The following is a 19,184-nucleotide window of genomic DNA, read 5'->3' as shown; positions in this document are numbered from 1 at the left end:
GCCTGCGCGCCCTTGGGAGCAGGCGCAGGCTGGGTCCACGCGCCCTCGCCGCCCGGGGACCCTCCTTGCTTTTTGAGGCCCTAGAGACGCTGCCAGGAGCTAGGGAGGAAGGGAAGAGGCGGAGGTGAAGTGGGGGCAAGGGGTGGCACCGGCCACTTGGGGAAGGCATGTGCCGCGGCTGACAACGCCCCCCTCGTGCCCCTCCGCCCGCCGCCGGCCTCCCCGAGGCCCGTCCCCTCCCCCGCTGTCCTCTCTAAGCTGTGCCCCTGGTCCCCGAGCTCCTTTAAGGATCGCTGGTACCAGACACAGCTCTCGCGTCAAAACGGCACGGCGGGCGCTCCACAGTTGGCACCCCTGTGGCCTCAGGAGCTCAGAAGAGGAGGAGCTGCTGCCCCAACAGGAGAAGCCCTTGCCAAGCTGGGGGTCAGAAAAGGAACTCGCATTTATAGTTCCGGCTACGAGCCAGGCCTGCTGGCCACTTACTGGGCATTGTTTTATTTAAATCTCACCACAGTCCCGGATTGGAATTGCTGTCTTCGGTAAAGACTAGGGCACCGGCGCAGGGAGGTGAAGTCACTTGCCTGCGATGCCTCACCCAGTCCCTGGCTGAGCGGGCTTAAACCCAGGTCCTCAGGATTCCGAGTCCTGCAGGCTTTCCGCCTAGAGAGCCCGGAGCCCGGGCACCGGTTCTACCTCTTGAAGGCACTAGACCTTTCTGAGCCCCAGTACCCTCGCCTGCATCATGAAAACGTGCTGCCACCTGAGTGTGTGTGAAGACTGAGCAAATACCAGAACACACCGTGCAAACTATAAAGTGCAGTTCACATCCCATTGGGTGCAGTTTATGTCCCAGGCGTTGGATGTTGTCCAGTGCCCATAGGAATAAGGGCCAGCCTGTCCTCTAGCCCTGGCGTTGCAGGAGACAGAGGGTCAGGTAATAATTACAAGGTGGAGGGCGGGAGCGTAACCCCGCCTGGGGAGGCTTGCATTTTCCTGGAAGGACGGGTTGGTCTGGCAGCTGAGGGCCCAGGACACAGTAGAGCCTGCAGAGAGCAGGGCCCCTAGGCGGGGAGGCAGGTGGGTTAGGAATTAGAGGGGAGACTGGAGGGTGTGTGGCACCGAATATCCTACCAAGGCCGTTGGGCATTAAACTAGAGGCGGTAGCCAGGGCAATTCTGAGCAAGATGATCCGATGTGCTCAGAAAGACCCCGGGGGCAGCAGCCTGGAGGAGAGGGAGATGGGCCATGGGACCTGCGAGTGGCTGTGGCAGTATGCGCGGTGAGGGGGCCGAGGGAGCAGGGACAGAAAAGTGGGGGGAGGGGGGCGACTCACAAAAATAAAGAGGAAAAAATCGACTCCAAAGTCTGTGATCTTAACCACAGAGTTACCCTACTTAGCCATCTCCTTCAAAAAATGCAGGATGAACCCTTTTTTTGTAACCCTGTAAGTCAGGAGAGCCCTGCCCCGAAGTCATCCTGCCTCGCCCTGGCTGAGCTCTGCGGACGCTGAGACCTCGCCCGCTCCGCTGCTGTTGTGTTCTGTGTGTGTCGTTTTTCTGGGAATGCCTCTGAATGTGAGACAGCACGCACGAAATCCGATCTCTACGAAATCCAATTCCTTAATCTCCTCTGAGGCTAATGCCCTAGCCGTTTCTCCAGCGTTGGGAGAAGGACACTGTTGGCTCCGCGGTGGGCGTGGATGACCGCACAGCCCGAAAGGCTTGAGAGGTGTCGGCCACCGAGCGCGCCGGGTCGGCTGTCCCCGGAGGGCGCTCTAGCTCTCCCCTTCCGTGGGAGGGGGCTCGCGGTCCGGCCAGAGCACACCCGACCTCTGCCTAGAACTTCCTCCAGAGACGCTGAAGCCTCCCACACCCTCACATTTCCGAAGAATTACGGCCAGGACTCTCAGCACAAGCTTGCCAGCTTCTCATACCAAATACACTCAAGGAAAGGGCCCCCCCAAGAATGTTTCAATACGTTAGTCTTCCAAAGACAGTAGCTTGATGACCGTAGGATTTGCAGCCAGCTTCTCTTTCTTTCAGGTAATAAGTCAGATAAAATTCATCTTCCTTATTACTTATTATTTGCCCGGCAAACGGGACGACTAGCCCTTTGTAAGGAAGTATTCAATCAATGCTTTCCCTTTTTTTTTCTTTAAGAGATGGGGTCTTGCTATGTTGCCCAGACTAAAGTCAAACTTCCTGGGCTTAAGCCATCCTCCCACCTCAGCCTCCCAAGTAGCTGGGACTACAGGCATGCACCACCCAGCCCAGCCAATAATGCTTTCTTTGTTTTCCAGTATTCAGTGAGTTACAGGTATAAAGAGATACCTGCTTGCATAATAGATGTTTTTAAAGTCACTCAAAAAAAAAAAAAGAAAGAAAAGAAAAAGTAGCCCAGGTGTGGTGGCTCATGCCTATAATCCCAGCATCTTGGGAGGCCAAGGTGGGCAGATAGCTTGAGCTCAGGAGTTTGAGATAAGCCTGGGCAACATGGCAAAATCCTGTCTCTACCAAAAAAAAAAAAAAAAAAGCAAAAATAAGCTGGGCATGGTGGCGCACACCTGTGGTCCCAGCTACTTGGGAGGCTGAGGCGGGAGGCTCCCTCAAGCCCAGGAGGGGAGGTTGCAGTGAGCCATGATCACGCCACTGCACTACAGCCTGCGTGATGGGAGTGAAACCCTGTCTCAAAAAAATGGGAAGGAAAGAAGGAAGGAAGGGAGGGAGGGAGGGGAGGAAGGGAAGGGAGGAAGGGAAGGAGGAAGCAAAGAAAGGAAACACGTGATTTTACTCTTTTTCTGTTAAATCAAATGAATCTAAAGGTAACAGGGGATTTACTATTTAAGGGAACTGTAAAGTGCTTATTCCGTGAAATAACAAAACCCAGCATGGGCATGCCTGTTTTCATCTGTGTGCCCTCAGGTCCAGTCTTGCCCTTGCGCTACTCTGCGGTGAGCGGAAGCGTGGATTTCCAGGCCGCTGGGTTTGCTGACTGGGTTTGGCCAGTGGAGGTGCTATCAGGAGATGGGAGTGGACCCAGAAGGAAGAAACCAGGTTATGTCTTACCCTCTTTACTGCAGGCGGCTTCTCCGGCAGTGGCTGGGTCTCCATGAGGAGTGGATTTCTGAGGTTCCAGCCATCACTGGATGGTCTGCTCCTCCTGGCAGCTGTTCGTCCCCCACTGCCTCGTGTCCAGGGTGGTAGTGGCTTCCTGGGCTTACAGATCTCCGGGTTGCTTCACTGTGGCTGATTCCCTGCATTGCAACCCTGAGTTGTAAATGCTGGCACAAGGCCCAGGGCCCCATCGTCTCATTCCTCTGCAGAGGCCCAAGTACCGTCCTAGGGAGCTGCGTGCAGCAGTGGTGTGATGAGTAATGTTTGTGTGGCTGTGTTCACAACCTCTTTGTCCAAGAACGGTGTGGTATGGTGACAAGACCTGAGACTTTGACACTAGGTAAATCTGGATTCAAATCCTGCCCAAGTCATTTGCTGTCTGTGTGGCCTTGGGTAAGGTATTATTATCAATCTCATCATCATCATTATTTAACACCAGTGAAATAATCTTCAAAACTCTTAAAATATGAGCAAACCAGATTGTTCACTCAGATTCCAAACTCTCACTCAGAGAGTTAGAGATCTATTCTGTATCTATACAGTTATATAAAGAGAAATGAATTCTTTTTTTACTTGGTTTGACTCATAGACAAAAAAAAAAAAAAAAAAAAGGGGACTTACTCAGGACTCTACTTCACTCTATACTCCCAGGCAGAATTATATGCAGAATTTCTATACCTTTAATACATTGTCCAAACCCAGGCATATATGTATCTTCCAGTTTTTCCCCTTATTTTAACAGAAAGGCACATTTAAAATATGAAAGCATTCCTGGTTGAAGTCATGAGAAATCATCCTCTTTGAAAAGAGTGGAAAGAAGAGGGAATTTTTCAGAGTGAGTGGCTTTTTTGGGCACTGCAGGAAAGTTACCTTTAAAAAGGGACAACCTGATGCCTGATCCCCCCGCCTCCCCACCACCCGCCAAGGTTGAAGCTGGAGTCTGCATCCAACACTAGGGTCTGTGGGGACCTCGCAGCTCTCTTTGCAGGGGTGACTGCCAAAATGCCACATGGGACCTGAAAAAGGCTTCATGTCCACATTGGCAGCTGTGCGTGGTGTTGGTGGTGACAATGACAATAACTTAAGAGGCTCTTAAAGCTTGAGGACATTAAAATCTCCTGGCGAGACTGTTAAAAATGCAGATTATCTGGCCATATCCCCGGGGATCTGATTTAAGATATATTAGCCTAGAAAGTTGTATTATTATTATTATTTTGAGGTGGAATCTTGCTCTGTCACCCAGGCTAAAGTGCAGTGGCGTGATCTTGGCTCACTGCAACCTCCGCCTTCTGGACTCAAGCGACTCTCCTGCCTCAGACTCCTGAGTAGCTGAGGTTACAGGGGCCTGCCACCACGCCCAGCTCATTTTTTGTATTTTCAGTAGAGACGGGATTTCGCCATGTTGGGCAGGCTGGTCTCAAACTCCTGATCTTAAATGATCCGCCAGCCTCGGACTCCCAAAGTGCTGGGATTACAGGGGTGAGCCACTATGCCCGGCCAGAAGGCTGTATTTTTAACAAATACTTTTGATGCAAGTAATTATCTTACTTCCCATTGAAAAACACTGCGTTAGTGTTTCTTTTTTCTCTCTTCCTTCTTTCTTTTTTAAAAAAGACGAGGTTTTGCTTGGTCACCCAGGCTGGAGTGGAATGTGCAATCATAGCTCACCGCAGACTCCAACTCCTGGGCTCCAGTGATCCTCCCACCTCAGCTTCCCAAATAGCTGGGACCACAGGCACATGTGTTATTGTTTCTACACAGATCCAAGTGTTACATGGCTTGTCATTTGCATTCTTCCTATTTCTGTTCAAAACTCCTTCCGCTACTGTGCGGGATGACCCACCTCTATGCATGTGAGATGCTGGGTGATGGATATTTGCTCATTTAAACCTGAACTAGAGAGTCCCAACCTAGCATGCCCTAGAGTCTGCTGGGAGAACAGGGGAGTCTCCCTGTGACGTGAGAACCAGAGGAAGTAGAGAGCTGAAGGTGTAAGGAGGCCCTTTCCTTCCTGACCAGTGGTTCTTCATAGGGGCGTAGCGTGCACCCACGGGGAGCATTCTAGATGTATATTGAGGTGTTTTCTGTTGTCACAACAACTGGATTGGAGGGTGCTAGTGGCATTTAAGTGAGGGCAGGGGAGTAGTCAGGGTGGCTAGATATCTTGCAATGTGCCCAGAGAAGGGTCGTCCCAGGCGGGATGAGGTGGCTCACACCTGTAATCCCAGCACTTTGGGTGGCTGAGGTGGTGGATCACTTGAGTCCAGGAGTTTGAGATCAGCCTGGCCAACATGATGAAACCCTGTCTCTACTAAAAATACAAAAATTAGCTGGGCGTGGTGGCATGTGCCTGTAATCCCAGTTACTCAGGAGGCTGAGGTGGGAGAATCGCTTGAACCCAGGAGGCAGAGGTTGCAGTGAGCTGAGATATCACCACCGCACTCTAGCCTGGGTGATGGAGTGAGACTCCATCTCAGAAAAAAAAAAAAAAAAAAAAGAGTCATCTCTCCTACTATAGGACTTCCAAGTGTCCCCTGAAACATTCACGTGGGTAAAAAAAATCTGTGTATCATTATCTAAGGCTAGAAGTACATGTTTTACACGTAAATGCAATACTTTTACATATAAAGCAGTATTTTTTAAGCTTTTAAAACATTTTTTAAAATTAATATAACTTTAAATTGACAAATCATAATTACATTGACAGAGTGCACCGTGTTATTTTGATATATGTATACTAAAGCAGTATGTTTTTAGGGCTGTTTTGATATCAGCTGAATTTTTTTTTTAGGAATGAAACCACAATAGAAATGAAGACTGGACTGGGCACAGTGGCTCACGCCTGTAATCCCAGCACTTTGGGAGGCCGAGGCCAGCGGATCATTCGAAGTCAGGAGTTTGAGACCAGCCTGCCCAACATGGTGAAACCTTGTCTCTATTGAAAATACAACAAAGTAGCCGGACATGGTGGTACATGCCTGTAATTCCAGCTACTTGGGAGGGTGAGGCAGGAGAGTCACTTGAACCCAGGAGGTGGAGGTTGCAGTGAGCTGAGATCGCACCACTGCACTCCAGCCTGGGTGAGAGAGGGAGACTTTGTCTCGAAAAAGAAAAAATACAAATAAAATAAAGACTATTTTATTTAGAGATTTTCAATGCATTTTTTATCTTGGATCATTTCATTGAGTCTGTGCCACTCAAGGGACTGGAGTCATGAACAGAACCCACCTGTATTTGTCTGTGTTTTAGCAGTTGCTTCTATGTAGAGCATCTGACTACTTTATTATATATTTTGTAGTATATCTGTACCTAAGCTTTATAGATTGAAATAGATATTATTTTGTTATAAGTTGCTTTCTTCTTATTTCTTTTTTGTATTACCATTAGAGAAGTATAACAGTTTTTTAAAATATATGGTTAGGGGAGTGACAACCACAAGTAGTGATTCTCATTTCAAGAAATTAAAGGGCATTTGTTAAAAAAAAAAAAAAAAAAAAGGCGGGAGGTGGGGCTCTGGGGCTGGCAGGTTGAGAAAGAGACAGCTCCTGCCCAGGGAGAGCCGCGATGTGCTGCAGGGTGCCGCCTTGTGGTGGCTTTTGGGATGGCACCCTTCCCTATCCCCACAGGGATAAAATAAAATCTATTATAGAATGGTCAGTCCCAGGGTGATGGGTGTGTGTATAATTTAAAACAGGTGGTTCTAAGAATCTTCTTCATCATGGGAGGCAGAATTCCATTATACAACCTTTTGGCGTGTTGCCTTGATATTGAACATCTGAACTCTTTTTCTCTTAAAACATAACTGCTAAACTTTCAAAAATTATCCTGGGATTCTAGGCTTGTTGCACAGGGAAAATGCATTGTTATGTAAGGAAAACTAATCAAACTTCTCTACCTTTCCTGGTCAGCAGCATGTGTTTCCAAAAAATTTAAGATAAATTAACGGGTTAATTGAGAACATTCTACATCTCACCATGTTTGCTCTTATCATAATTCACCATTGCTGATTTCTCTACCTACAGAGTTGCTGAACCCAGCTTGATTTGCCCATAGAGCTGAAGGCTGAGGAACTTACATTTGTTTTGTCTGAATTTCTTTCTCAGGAAACCGACCATCGGGCCTCCCAGATAGTATCAGGGAACTGAAACTTTTCAGATGACGGCATTCGGTCATGAGATGCACCTGCTGCCTATTGACCAATGCCCCTTCTTTACCTCTCCCTAACTCCCTGCTATATAAACCCCTAACTTCAGTTGGTTAGGGAGACAGATTTGAGACTGGTCTCCCATGTCCCAGCTGACGTCACCTGCATTAAAGCCTTTCTTCCCCAGCAATACTCATCGTCTCAGTGATTGGCTTTCTGTACAGTGACAACCAGACCTGGCCTGAACCCCCGGCATCTGGCAACATTATTACCTGTCAAAACAGAAGTAGAGATTTGAAATAGAGGATGCCAGTTCCCATTTCTTCCTGCTGTCTGGAAGGAAGTCTGGCTTTCCAGCCCAACTCTAAGCTCATCTTTACATACATAATAAGGGCATGTTTACATGGAAAGCAAAAATAGAACCATTTATAGGAAGTTTCATAGCAGCAAATAACAGTGCTTATGAAATAAACATTTTAAGTATTATTCCTGTGTAAAATTATTGTCAGGCATACTTTACCAATGAAGAGATAGAACAATGTGGGTTCTATGCCCAGACACAATGATTTGTTTAGTGACCTTGCACAAAGTAGGCTCAGTCTTCCTGGGCCTTAGAGGCCTTGTCTATAAAATTAAGGAGTTTAATTTAAATAAGCTTTAATATTATTCCCAGCCTTATGAATCTGAGAGTTAAAGTTGACTTAAAAGTGCTATTTTATTACTTTTACATTCCTTTTTTTTTTTTTTTTGAAATGGAGTTTCGCTCTTGTTGCCCAGGCTGGAGTAGAGTGGCATAATACTGGTTCACTGCAACTTCCGCCTCCTGGGTTCAAGTGATTCTCCTGCCTCAGCCTCCTGAGTAGCTGGGATTACAGACGCGCGCCACCATGCCTGGCTAATTTTTTGTATTTTTAATAGACACAGGGTTTCTCCATGTTGGCCAGGCTGATTTCAAACTCCTAACCTCAGGTGATCCACCCCCGTCAAGCCTCCCAAAGTGCTGGGATTACAGGTGTGAGCCACCGTGCCCCACCCTTTTTACATTACTTTTAATGGCAAAAACCACAATTGCTTTTGCACCAACCTAAGAATTATCAATATGGGATTATTCACAATAAATTGTAGGTCACCTGTGGTCAGCCATTTCTGTGTCACCATAAAGAAATACCTGAGGCTGGGTAATTTACAAAGATAAGAGGTTTAATTGGCTTATGGTTCTACATGCTACGCCAGCCTGGCTCCAGCATCTGCTTCTGGTGAGGGCCTCAGGGAGCTTCCAATCCTGGTTTAAGGTGACAGGGAGCAGGCACCACGTGGTTAGCATGGGAACAAGGGTTGGGGGAGGTACCACACACTTCTAAATAACCAGATCTCATGTGAACTCAAAGCAAGAACTCGCTCATCACCAAGGGGATGGTGCTAAGCCACTCATGAAGAATCCACCCCCATGATCCAAACACCTCCCACCAGGCCCACTTCCAACATTGGAGGTCACCATTTAATGTGAGATTTGGAGGGGAAGAAACATCCAAACCGTATCATCACCTCCATTCATTCTCAGACAAAATATACTCAAAAGATGTTAACTAATTTTAATAGACTAGCATAATTAGGAAGGTTATATGATGGAATTAGTATAACAAATGCTGGTGAGTCAAGAAAACAAACTCAGTTGTCTCCCACTCTACCCTCACACCACCATTCTGACGCCAGATGTACAGGGATTTTTCCCCTGCACACAAGCAATTAATTCTGCAGTGGACGTCAGCTGGGTGTCCCCTAGTTCAATTCTGACACTGTCTACCTAGAGATGGCCTCAGATTACACAGGCTGAGGCCCCAGCCCCATAAGGCCACCCACCGTACTTCTGATGCTCATCAAAAGCCCCAGGTTGTGACCTGTGCTTCCAATCTGGCTATAAATCAGGATTCCCATGACCCCCTCCTTGGCTTTGATTGATTTGCTAGAGCAGCTCACAGAACCCAGGGAAACATGTTTACTGGTTTATTATAAAGGATATTACAGAGGACACAGAAGAAAAGATGCATAGGGTGAAGTATGGGGAAAGCGACATGGAGCTTCCGTGGCATGCCAGCTTACAGGAACCTCCCTGAGTTCAGCGATCCAGGAGCTCCCTGAACCCAGTCCTTTTGGGTTTGTATGGAGGCTTCATTAAGTAGGCGTGAGTGATTAAACCATTGGCCATTGCTGATCAACTTAACCTTCAGCCCTTTTCCCCTCCCCGGAGATGGGGAGGTGGCGTTGAAAGTCCCAACTCTCTAATCCTGCCTTGGTTTTTCCAGGGACAGCCCCCATCCTGAAGCTACAGAAAGGCATTTATCACTTTGAAGAGTCCAAGGATTTCAGGAGCTGTATACCAGGAGAGGGGGAGGAAGACCAAATATGTATTTCACAATGTCACAGTTAGTTCTACATATTCCTGAAACTTACTGGGGTAGAATGTTGAGAGTTAACCATACTTTTGTGTTTTTCAATACTGTGGATTTAGAATAAGTAAATTTTGTATTTCCTTCTTTAAAGATTGCCCACAGAGCAGTCAGAACACACACATTGATCAATTAAGTCTGTCATCTCATATGAGTGCACCCCAAAACAATTACAATAGTAACATCAAAGATCAGCGAGCAAAGATCGCCATGACAGATAATAGTCATACTAGTCATGATAAATTGTGAAGTATTCTGAGAATCACCACAATGGGACACAGTGACACATGCTGTTGGAAAAGTAGTGCCAATAGATGCACTCAATGCTGGGTTGCCACAAAACCTCAATTTGTAAAACAATATCTGCAAAGTGCAATAAAGCAAAGCACAATAAAATGAGGTGCGCCTGTAAATAAAGAAAAAAATGGGCCGGGCGCGGTGGCTCAAGCCTGTAATCCCAGCACTTAGGGAGGCCGAGACGGGCGGATCACGAGGTCAGGAGATCGAGACCATCCTGGCTAATACGGTGAAACCCCGTCTCTACTAAAAAATACAAAAAACTAGCCGGGCGACGAGGCGGGCGCCTGTAGTCCCAGCTACTCGGGAGGCTGAGACAGGAGAATGGCGTGAACCCGGGAGGCGGAGCTTGCAGTGAGCTGAGAGCGGGCCACTGCACTCCAGCCTGGGCGGCAGAGCAAGACTCCGTCTAAAAAAAAAAAAAAAGAAAAAAATGGCTGGACGCGGCAGCTCACGCTTGTAATCCCAGCACTTTGGGAGGCCGAGGCAGGTGGATCACAAAGTCAGGAGTTCAAGACCAGCCTGGCCAACGTGGTGAAACCCCATCTCTACTAAAAAACTACAAAAATTAGCCAGGCGTGGTGGTACACACCTGTAATCCCAGCTACTTGGGAGGCTGAGGCAGGAGAATCGCTTGAACCCAGGAGGCGGAGGTTGCAGTGAGCCGCGACCGCCTGGCAACAGAGCGAGACTCTGTCTCAAAAACAGAAAGAAAGAAAGAAAAAGTTATATATATAATAACATATAAAATAGATATGATATAATACATATGTGTATATGTAATAAATCTCACAGGATCCAAGAATCTGAGAGCAGAAAGCGCCCTTAGAGCCCGGGTGTGGTGGCCCATGCCTGTAATCCCAGCACTTTGGGAGGCTGAGGCAGGAGAAATGCTTGAGCCCAGGAGTTCAAGACCAGCCTGGGCAACATGGCAAGACCTCATCTTCCCCCCGCCCCAAATATTAGCAGGTCATGGTGGCGTGTGCCAGTAGTCCCAGCTACCGAGGAGGCTGAGGTGGGAGGATTGCTTGAGCCTGCGAGTTTGAGGCTGCAGTGAGCCGTGACTGCACGACTGCATTCCAGCCTGGATAATAGAGCAAGATCCCATCTAAAGAAAAAGAAAGAGGCCTTAGAAAGCATTTGCTGTCCCTTCCTTCATCAACACCTAGCTTTAGGAAGTCCCGTGACTGGTGTCTTCTGGCTATTGTTCTTGTTCTGAAGCCTTCCTACTTTCTGTAATTAGGGTGGTCATATAGTTTATCATCCAGGTCATAGAACATCTGAGAGTGAAAGGAGATACTCAGTAATTACCGGAGATAACAGGTGCGAACTGGCCCAGGCCGGGTAACTCAGCCTGCCTGGTCAGCCATGACTAATGCACATTCCCACAGGTAAGAACATCTCCAAATTGAATCCAACTGGGATAGAAGATGAAGAATCCTCATAGCCTGTTCATCCGCTCACTCGTGTATACACTCATTCATTTGAAGATTCTTTATTGAACACCTTCAAAAATGCTAGGCCATGTGTAGAGGTTGGGAACAGCAGGGATGAAAAAAAAACATGGTACCTGCCTTGATGGGGCACATAATCTCATACAGAAAATGTCACAGGAAAGAGAAAAGCTTTAGCTGACATCAGGAGCTGGCCCCCGTGGTCACCCTGGCGTTTGTGTTCCTAGGACCTCACCTGGCCCTCCCAGCAAGGCCCTGTGTTCTCCTGCTCAATATAAACCACTTCACAGAACCTTAGCATTGCACAAGGGCACTCTAAGACCATGATGGATCAAGACAAAACAAGACCATAAATCTTTTTGTTGTGCAATGCCACTTTTAAATGCAAAAAGCATGAGGTTTTAGCCCACGTTGGATCACAGATATTACACAATTTGTATTTTGAGTCCCATATACTAATATGTTTTGTTCTTACTGGAACTGTAGAAACACTGTCCCAAACTAACTCAACTGTTTTTGTTTTGCTTCTTGATATTCATGTATTTTACAAACACTCTTCCTTCAGCTTACTAAAGAGTAGGGAAGAATTAGAAGAAAAAGGAACAGTGGGTTGGCTAGTAGAGGGAAATAGCATGAGTAAGAAAGGATGTGATAGGGTTTCGTGGCCATCTGTGCGTATTTGAACACTACTGTCTGTCTCCTTTCTGCATTCAAAAGCCAGTTCTGGTCAGTTCCTGGCCCAAAGGAAAGCATGGCCTCTCAGAGCTCCAGTGCCTCTGCCTACTCAGTCATGGACACGACACCCTTACCTTGTACTTGTGTTGAGCCTTGCTGAATTCCATATATCGTGGCCCAGTGGAATGCTGCGCTCAGGGGCCACATGAATGCAGTGTGCAAATCAGATGGCAAAGAACAGCAGACATGCATCTTGCATGTGTCTGCTCTGTTAATCCATACACTCCATTGTCCCACTGGATTTCTCTTAAGAAACACAGTTTCAGAGATCAATGGACTAAGAATTTCAAGTTTAATGCAACAGCAGAGTATTAAACTAAGGATGAAACTCTTCCTTTTTTTTTTTTTTTTTTTTCCCCAAGACAGAGTTTCGCTCTTTCACCCAGGCTGGAGTTCAGTGGCGCGATCCCAGCTCACTGCAACCTCCACCTTCCGGTTTCAAGCCGATTCTCCTGCCTTCGGCCTCCCAAATAGCTGGGATTACAGGTGCCCGCCACCACACCAGCTCATTTTTGTATTTTCAGTACAGACAGTTTTTCACCATGTTGGCCAGGCTGGTCTTGAACTCCTGACCTTGTGATCTGTCCTCCTCAGCCTCCCAGGCTGGAGTGCAGTGGCGCGATCTCAGCTCGCTACAATCTCCGCCTCCCGGGTTCATGCCATTATCCTGCCTCAGCCTCCCAAGTAGCTGGGACTACAGGCGCCCACCACCACGCCTGGCTAATTTTTTGTACTTTCAGTAGACAGCGTTTCACCGTGTTAGCCAGGGTGGTCCTGATCTCCTGACCTCGTGATCTGCCCACCTTGGCCTCCCAAAGTGCTGCGATTACAGGCATAAGCCACAACGCCTGGCCAACAGTTCTTAACTCATAAGTTACAGTGAGGATTAAAATTTAATAAATAAAGATTTAGAGTCACATCACCTGGCATCTAGCGCCACCTGAATAAGGATGAACTATTATCAGTGGAGATGAATGTGTGAGGCCATCATTGCTTCACAACACCAGCGCCTCTGAGCCGTGTGCAGCCAACATCCTGACAATAATTTAGCTTCCTGTATAAATCTGCTTACAGGCAAACAATGCGCTAGATAGTTCCATTTCTCATCAGAAAATAAATAGGTTTTCTGTTTTGCAAATTTCAAAAATAAGAACAAAAACCTACAAGGGAAGTAATTAGGTTTGGCAAGGCTTTATGAAGGTAGCAAATGAGCCTTGTCAAATGCAGTAATGGGTCCTAAGTTGGGGGAGGCAGATGCTATTTTTCTGTCAGTGCTGCGGATGAAGAAATCAAGACACAAGGCGAAGAAGCCACCCACCCCACAGCATAACACTGTTAAGTGGCAGGGCCGGGCTTTGAACTCTGCATTGCCTGGTGGTGCACACGCTCCTGCCCCACTGGGTGCTGCCTCCTCTCATACACTCTCTACTCCCCTCAGGGACCAGGCTACCATCAGAGCTGGGGGCTTTCCCAGGAGTGAGATGGGCTGACTTTGCAGGATCCACAGAGGAAAGAGATGCCAGAGAAGTGGCTGGAAGGAAAGAGCTAAGGGTCCGCAGATGGCAGACAGACACGCCGAGATGTCTTGCTTCCTCATGGAAAGTTCCCACCAGATGTCTGTCCTGGGGTTCTCAGTGCCAGGAGCAGCTCTGGAATTTCCATTTGCAAGCAAGATGATGGTGGAAAGAAGGTTTCATGCTCATCAGGAATCGGAGGCCTTCGGGAGTGCATGGAGCCCACAGGAAGAATGAGTTCCACTCAGACGGGTTCTATACAAGTTAAAAATGGGAAAGATGAGGAAGAAAATGTTTAATTAAAACATTGAATAGGGCCGTGAGTGTGGAGGGGCACAACCCCCATACACTGATCCAGGAAGAGGCTGGCTTTGAGCTCCTGATTAACGAGTTGATTTTTGATCCTTCCAGAAGTTTAAATTCGGTCCTGGGAGAGTGTTCTGAGAAGACTGAGGGAGAGGGGCACGCGGTTCGATTCTTTGAGACTTTGGGAAAACAAAACCCATTAAGCCTCAAGGAAACCTGCTTGTGACATTTCAGCTTCCATTCAACAACACGACCGTGCGTGGCCCAGCGTCCCTTTGTGCTACGTGAGTAAACACGCAGTGGCCAAGCGTCAGCAGCCCAAGTATGTATGTGTGTATTCTTCAGCTTCTGAAACCTGAGAAATATATGTGTGTATTTATTTTTGCTGTGCAAAAGTATCAATGTTTCCCTCCAAATATTCAACCTGAGTGTTTACTGTTTTAATTTTTAAATTTAAGGACAGAATATACCACATCAGTTGCTGTTAGGTACGCTGCAAATCTCAAATGGGGGGGAAGTAGAAAAAAGACACATCCCTGTTTTTGCTCCTGATTTCACAACGTTCACACGACCTTTGTTGCTGTCAGACATCTTGTGAATTCAATGAAATATAAACATCTTGATAATAGTTAATTTGGTCAGGAACTAACTAGAAGGCTAACTTGAATGTACAAAATGCCCATTGTTTTTCCAATTTAAGAAATGCAGCCTATTATGTACAGTAATAATAGGAACTGAGCAGCAGATGTTCATTGCTGGTTTGAGAATTGAGACCCTGCCGCCACAGTCTACAAAAGACGCGGGGCCAGAACAGCGCCGTCACAGCCAGGGTACGCAGGGCCCTTTTCACTGGGTATTGCATTTACTTGGACCACAACAGACAGAGTGACCCTAACTTCAAGAACAGGCTGTGAGAACAAAGAAGGAAACAGAAGCTTGCCAAGGAGAGAGCTGAGCTTTGCAAGTGACCTGACCTTAAAGTTGCTCAGAAATCTTTGAAGAAATACAGCTCAGAGGAGAGTTACTAGCTCAAGGTGAGTGTGAGAAGGGCGTGGAGCATCTGATGACAGGGAGTGCTGGGTGTGGACAGTTACTGCAAGTGTCCAGTGGTCCAGATGCTCCTGAGTAAGCTCCCAACAATTATCAGAAAATTGTAAGCACTCAGAGCTTGGCTACAGATGTGGAATGATAAACAAATGCCAACATAATAAAATCTCAGTTAAAAATATTAGTGAAATAGGCCAGGCACGGTGACTCACACCTGTAATCCCAGCACTTTGGGAGGCTGAGGCGGGCGGATCACCTGAGGTCAGGAGTTTAAGACCAGCCTGGCCAACATGGCGAAACCCTGTCTCTACTAAAAATACAAAAATTAGCTGGGTGTGGTGACCAATGCCTGTAATCCCAGCTACTCGCGAGGCTGAGGCAGGAGAATCACTAGAACCCGGGAGGTGGAAGTTGCAGTAAGCTGAAATCGCGTCACTGCACTTTAGCCTGGACAACAGAGCAAGACTCTGTCTCAAAAAAAAAAAAAAAAAAAATTGAAATACTTGACTCAGAATTTGAGTAGCTCTGGGGAAATAAGGGCAAATATGTTTGTTCTGGACTGTCCTGCACTGAAATCTATCAAAGGCAATGTTTAATTCATGTAGATCCATTTGTTTGTTTTATTTATTTCTCCCAGTGAAAAGTATATTTTGATAGCAAGCTTTTCATTTTATAAGTACACTATGAATTACCCAAAATATCATGGATTTCATTTCTTCCCCAAAACATGCAATTAAAATGCACATATAATATAATATCACTTATGTTAAAATACCCAGTGCTCAGTTTTGAAAAATAGGCAAAAAAGTGTAGGAGAAAGCTGAAGAATGCACATTTTTAAAGCTAGTACATTTTGCTATGAATCAGAAAATTGGATAGAAACTTGAATGTGTTTGTAAAAACTGAGCATTAAAATCTTTGAGTGATAAAAAAAAAAAATTGAGACAATCTTAGCTCCGTTCCCGGTAAGCATAGAATGACCTTCGAATGTTCTTTTCTGGGACCAGACTGACCTCAACCAAAATCTCAACAAACCTCATTTGACTCCTCCACTCATTAGTAGAGTAAGTCTGGGCAAGTGGCAGTACTGTGTGGCTTCCCTTACAGCAGGGCAATAATAGTAATAAAATACTCACCAGAGAACTGCTGAGAGGATTAAAGGAGTTATTGCATGTAGTATTCTTTGCACATTGGAAACACATAGCAAATTTCCCATTCATTAGCTCTGAGACCTTTGGGCAAGTCATTTAACCTAACTGCGTTTCCAGTCTCTCCAATTCTAAATTCTCTTTCCAAACAGCCTTCAAAGATTGTAGAGAATCGTAATTAGCATATCAAGTACCAGCCTAATTCATGCCAACTCCTGCTGTCCCTGCAATCATGAGGTTTCTATGCAAATGTCGAAGTCCCTGAATGAAGCCACCCCGCTCAACTAAGAAAACAGTGTCTCTGGTCTTGTTGACACTCTACATTTCCTTAGCAAATCCCTGTGCATGGAGAACACAAAGGTACACTTCTCAGCAGTCCCAAAGGAACCAATAAGGTTGACACAATGCAGTTTGAATGTCCAGTGTTTTTCTTTGCTTTCTGTGATGGGAACCGAAATGACCCTACACGTGAGTAGCATCTCACCTTCCTGTAAGATGTGCATGTTCTTTGGGAGTAAGGCAGTAGAAACTAATTCTTCTATTTGAATGGATCATTGCAACTAGCCACCAGAGCCATTTAAAGCTTTTTTTTTTTTTTTTTTTGAGGTAGAGTTTTGTTGCTTTTACCCAGGCTGGAGTGCAATGGCGTGATCTCAGCTCATTGCAGCCTCCAACCTCCACCTCCCAGGTTCAAGTGATTCTCCTGCCTCAGCCTCCTGAGTAGCTGGGATTACAGGCAAGTGTCACCACACCCAGCTAATTTTGAATTTTTAGTAGAGACGGTGTTTCATCATGTTGGCCAGGCTGGTCTCGAACCCCTGACCTCAGGTGAGCCACCCACGCTGGCCTCCCAAAGTGCTGGGATTATAGGCGTGAGCTGCTGTGCCAGGACCATTTAAAACTTTTTTAAACTGAAAGGGAATTTTAAATGTCCTGAAATCACCATTAAGATGTGTGTATGTGTGTGTGCGTGCAAGGCCAAAGGGAATCTACAGTCAGGAAGGGCTCATTCCCTGGGTTTTAGGATCTGCTAGCCATCTCCCCTTGCCACCCAAACATCTGCACCAGCCCTAGTTAAAGCTCATTCATCCAGCAAATACATTTTGCCAAACACAGAGAATACAAAGATGACTAATCATTGGTTTGGCGCTCAAAGAGTCTCATTAAGGAGCCAGTCTAGAAGCAAGGATAACATTGCTGTATTGGGGAGTTGGAGCTGCCCTGGGGCACAGAGGAAAGAGAAAGCAGTTTTCCCCTGAGGAAGGCGGGAGGGGCTGGTGAGGAATGATCTAGTAAGGAGTGGCCATTTTTTCCTTCTCAAAATGTGTGTTCCTCCAATAATGAGGACTTCTTCCCTGCTCCTCATCCTAAAGAAAAGATGCTAGCTCTTGCCATCTGTCAAGTGTTCAGGCCTCCTGTCTGGGGACAGGACATTGTCCCCAAGCTAAATATATCAGTAGGAGACTGGCTGGGCTAACAACTGTAAGCAAATCTGAGTCCCGCTGACTTGCTCGGGCACGTTCCCTGTGAGGAGTGCTCATGTTCACCTCCTCATTAACCTCCTTCTGGACGGGGAACCAGGCCAGCCAACAGTGTAGGGTTATCACAGGGCCAGTGGAGCCGCAGTTGGGCCTGTTGTCTGAACAAAGCTCCGCAGTTCACAGTGGAAACAGCGGGAGGCTTTTCACTGGGTCACTGTCTAAGCACCTCTCAAGGGAATCATTTATTTATTGAAGGGAGGCCACTTTGAGCCAAGAAGAATATGGAAAACCGGCACGTGGGTATGTCCCCACAGGGTTAACAAAAAATGCGTGCTGGGTTCTGCACAGAAATATAGTTATAATCAGCATCAGGCAGGCTGCACTCTGGCCCACTGCCTTGTTGCTGAAAGTCATGGAGCCCTGGACCCTGACCATTGGCCTCCCTCTTGTTTCTGAGATTTCTGACATTAGGGTCAGAAGACTGCGTAAGAATTAATTTGCCTCCCCATTGTTCTTATAGACAGGATTGCTGACATTAGAAGTATAAGGACTTTGTTTAACGATTGCTTAAGGTGTTTTTCAGACCCTGAATTCCACCATACAGCTCGAAGACCCCACAGAGGAAGGGATCAGCCTGAAAACACAGCTTCTTCCCCTCCCTGCCCCACAACTTCACCCTGCACTCTCCCACCAACGAGCTCCACGTCTCGGCCCACTCCAAACCCGTAAAAACTCTGGCCCCAAACTCCTTGGGGAGATGGATTTAAGGTTCCCTCCCATCTCCTTGTTCAGTGACCCTATGATTCAACCTCTTTATCTGCTGCAACCTGATTGTCTTAGCAGATTGATGTGCTGTGTGCATCACACAAGGAGCCTGTTCTTGTTACATCCTTTACTCCTGTACCATACCACCCAACCCAAGCCTAGTCTTTAGAGGAATCCAGCAAGCACTATATGAGCTGCAGCGTCCTGAGCGCAGAGGTTCTTAAATGTCATGCATGTCAGCATCACCTGGATCTCACACGGCTGGGTCCTACCTACAGAGTTTCCTATTCAGTAGGTCGATTGTGACCGGAGACTTTGCATTTCTAGCAAGTTCCCAGGTAAGACCACTGCTGAGGAGAACATTGAGACATTTGCTGCCTCAGAGCTTGCCTCATTGTCCTTGCCTGAGCAAACTTTCAGACAATTTGTATATGAGATTAGTACAATCTCGCATTCAAAGGAAAAGTCCCCTGTTAGAATAATACAATTTCTGGCTGGGCATGGTGGCTCATGCCTGTCATCTCGGCACTTTCGGACACCGAGACAGGTGGATCACCTGAGGTCAGGAGTTCAAGACCAGCCTGACCAACGTGGTGAAACCGCATCTCTACTAAAAATACAAAAATTAGCCAGACGTGGTAGTGGGCACCTGTAATCCCAGCTACTTGGGAAGCTGAGGCAGGAGAATCACTTGAGCCTGGGAGACAGGTTGCGGTGAGCCGAGATCGTGCCA

The 19,184-nt window shown here is 46.8% G+C and overlaps 1 long non-coding RNA gene and 1 pseudogene across 1 annotated transcript; both read left to right on the top strand.

Moving 5' to 3' along the window:
• Positions 1-246: 246 nt before the first annotated feature.
• On the top strand, positions 247-6,000 carry LOC108523925 (uncharacterized). Its single transcript, XR_001883934.1, has 4 exons — positions 247-934; positions 1,450-2,042; positions 2,922-3,053; positions 5,905-6,000. It is a non-coding gene; the product is annotated as an uncharacterized LOC108523925 (long non-coding RNA).
• Positions 6,001-11,376: 5,376 nt separating this feature from the next.
• Positions 11,377-15,199, top strand: LOC108523909 (mitochondrial import receptor subunit TOM20 homolog pseudogene; annotated as a pseudogene).
• Positions 15,200-19,184: the final 3,985 nt, after the last annotated feature.

The sequence above is a fragment of the Rhinopithecus bieti genome, unplaced genomic scaffold (genome assembly GCF_001698545.2).
Source record: "Rhinopithecus bieti isolate Rb0 unplaced genomic scaffold, ASM169854v2 scaffold_73682, whole genome shotgun sequence".
NCBI classification, from domain to species: Eukaryota; Metazoa; Chordata; class Mammalia; order Primates; family Cercopithecidae; genus Rhinopithecus; species Rhinopithecus bieti.
This window is presented reverse-complemented; position numbering and strand designations above follow the sequence as displayed.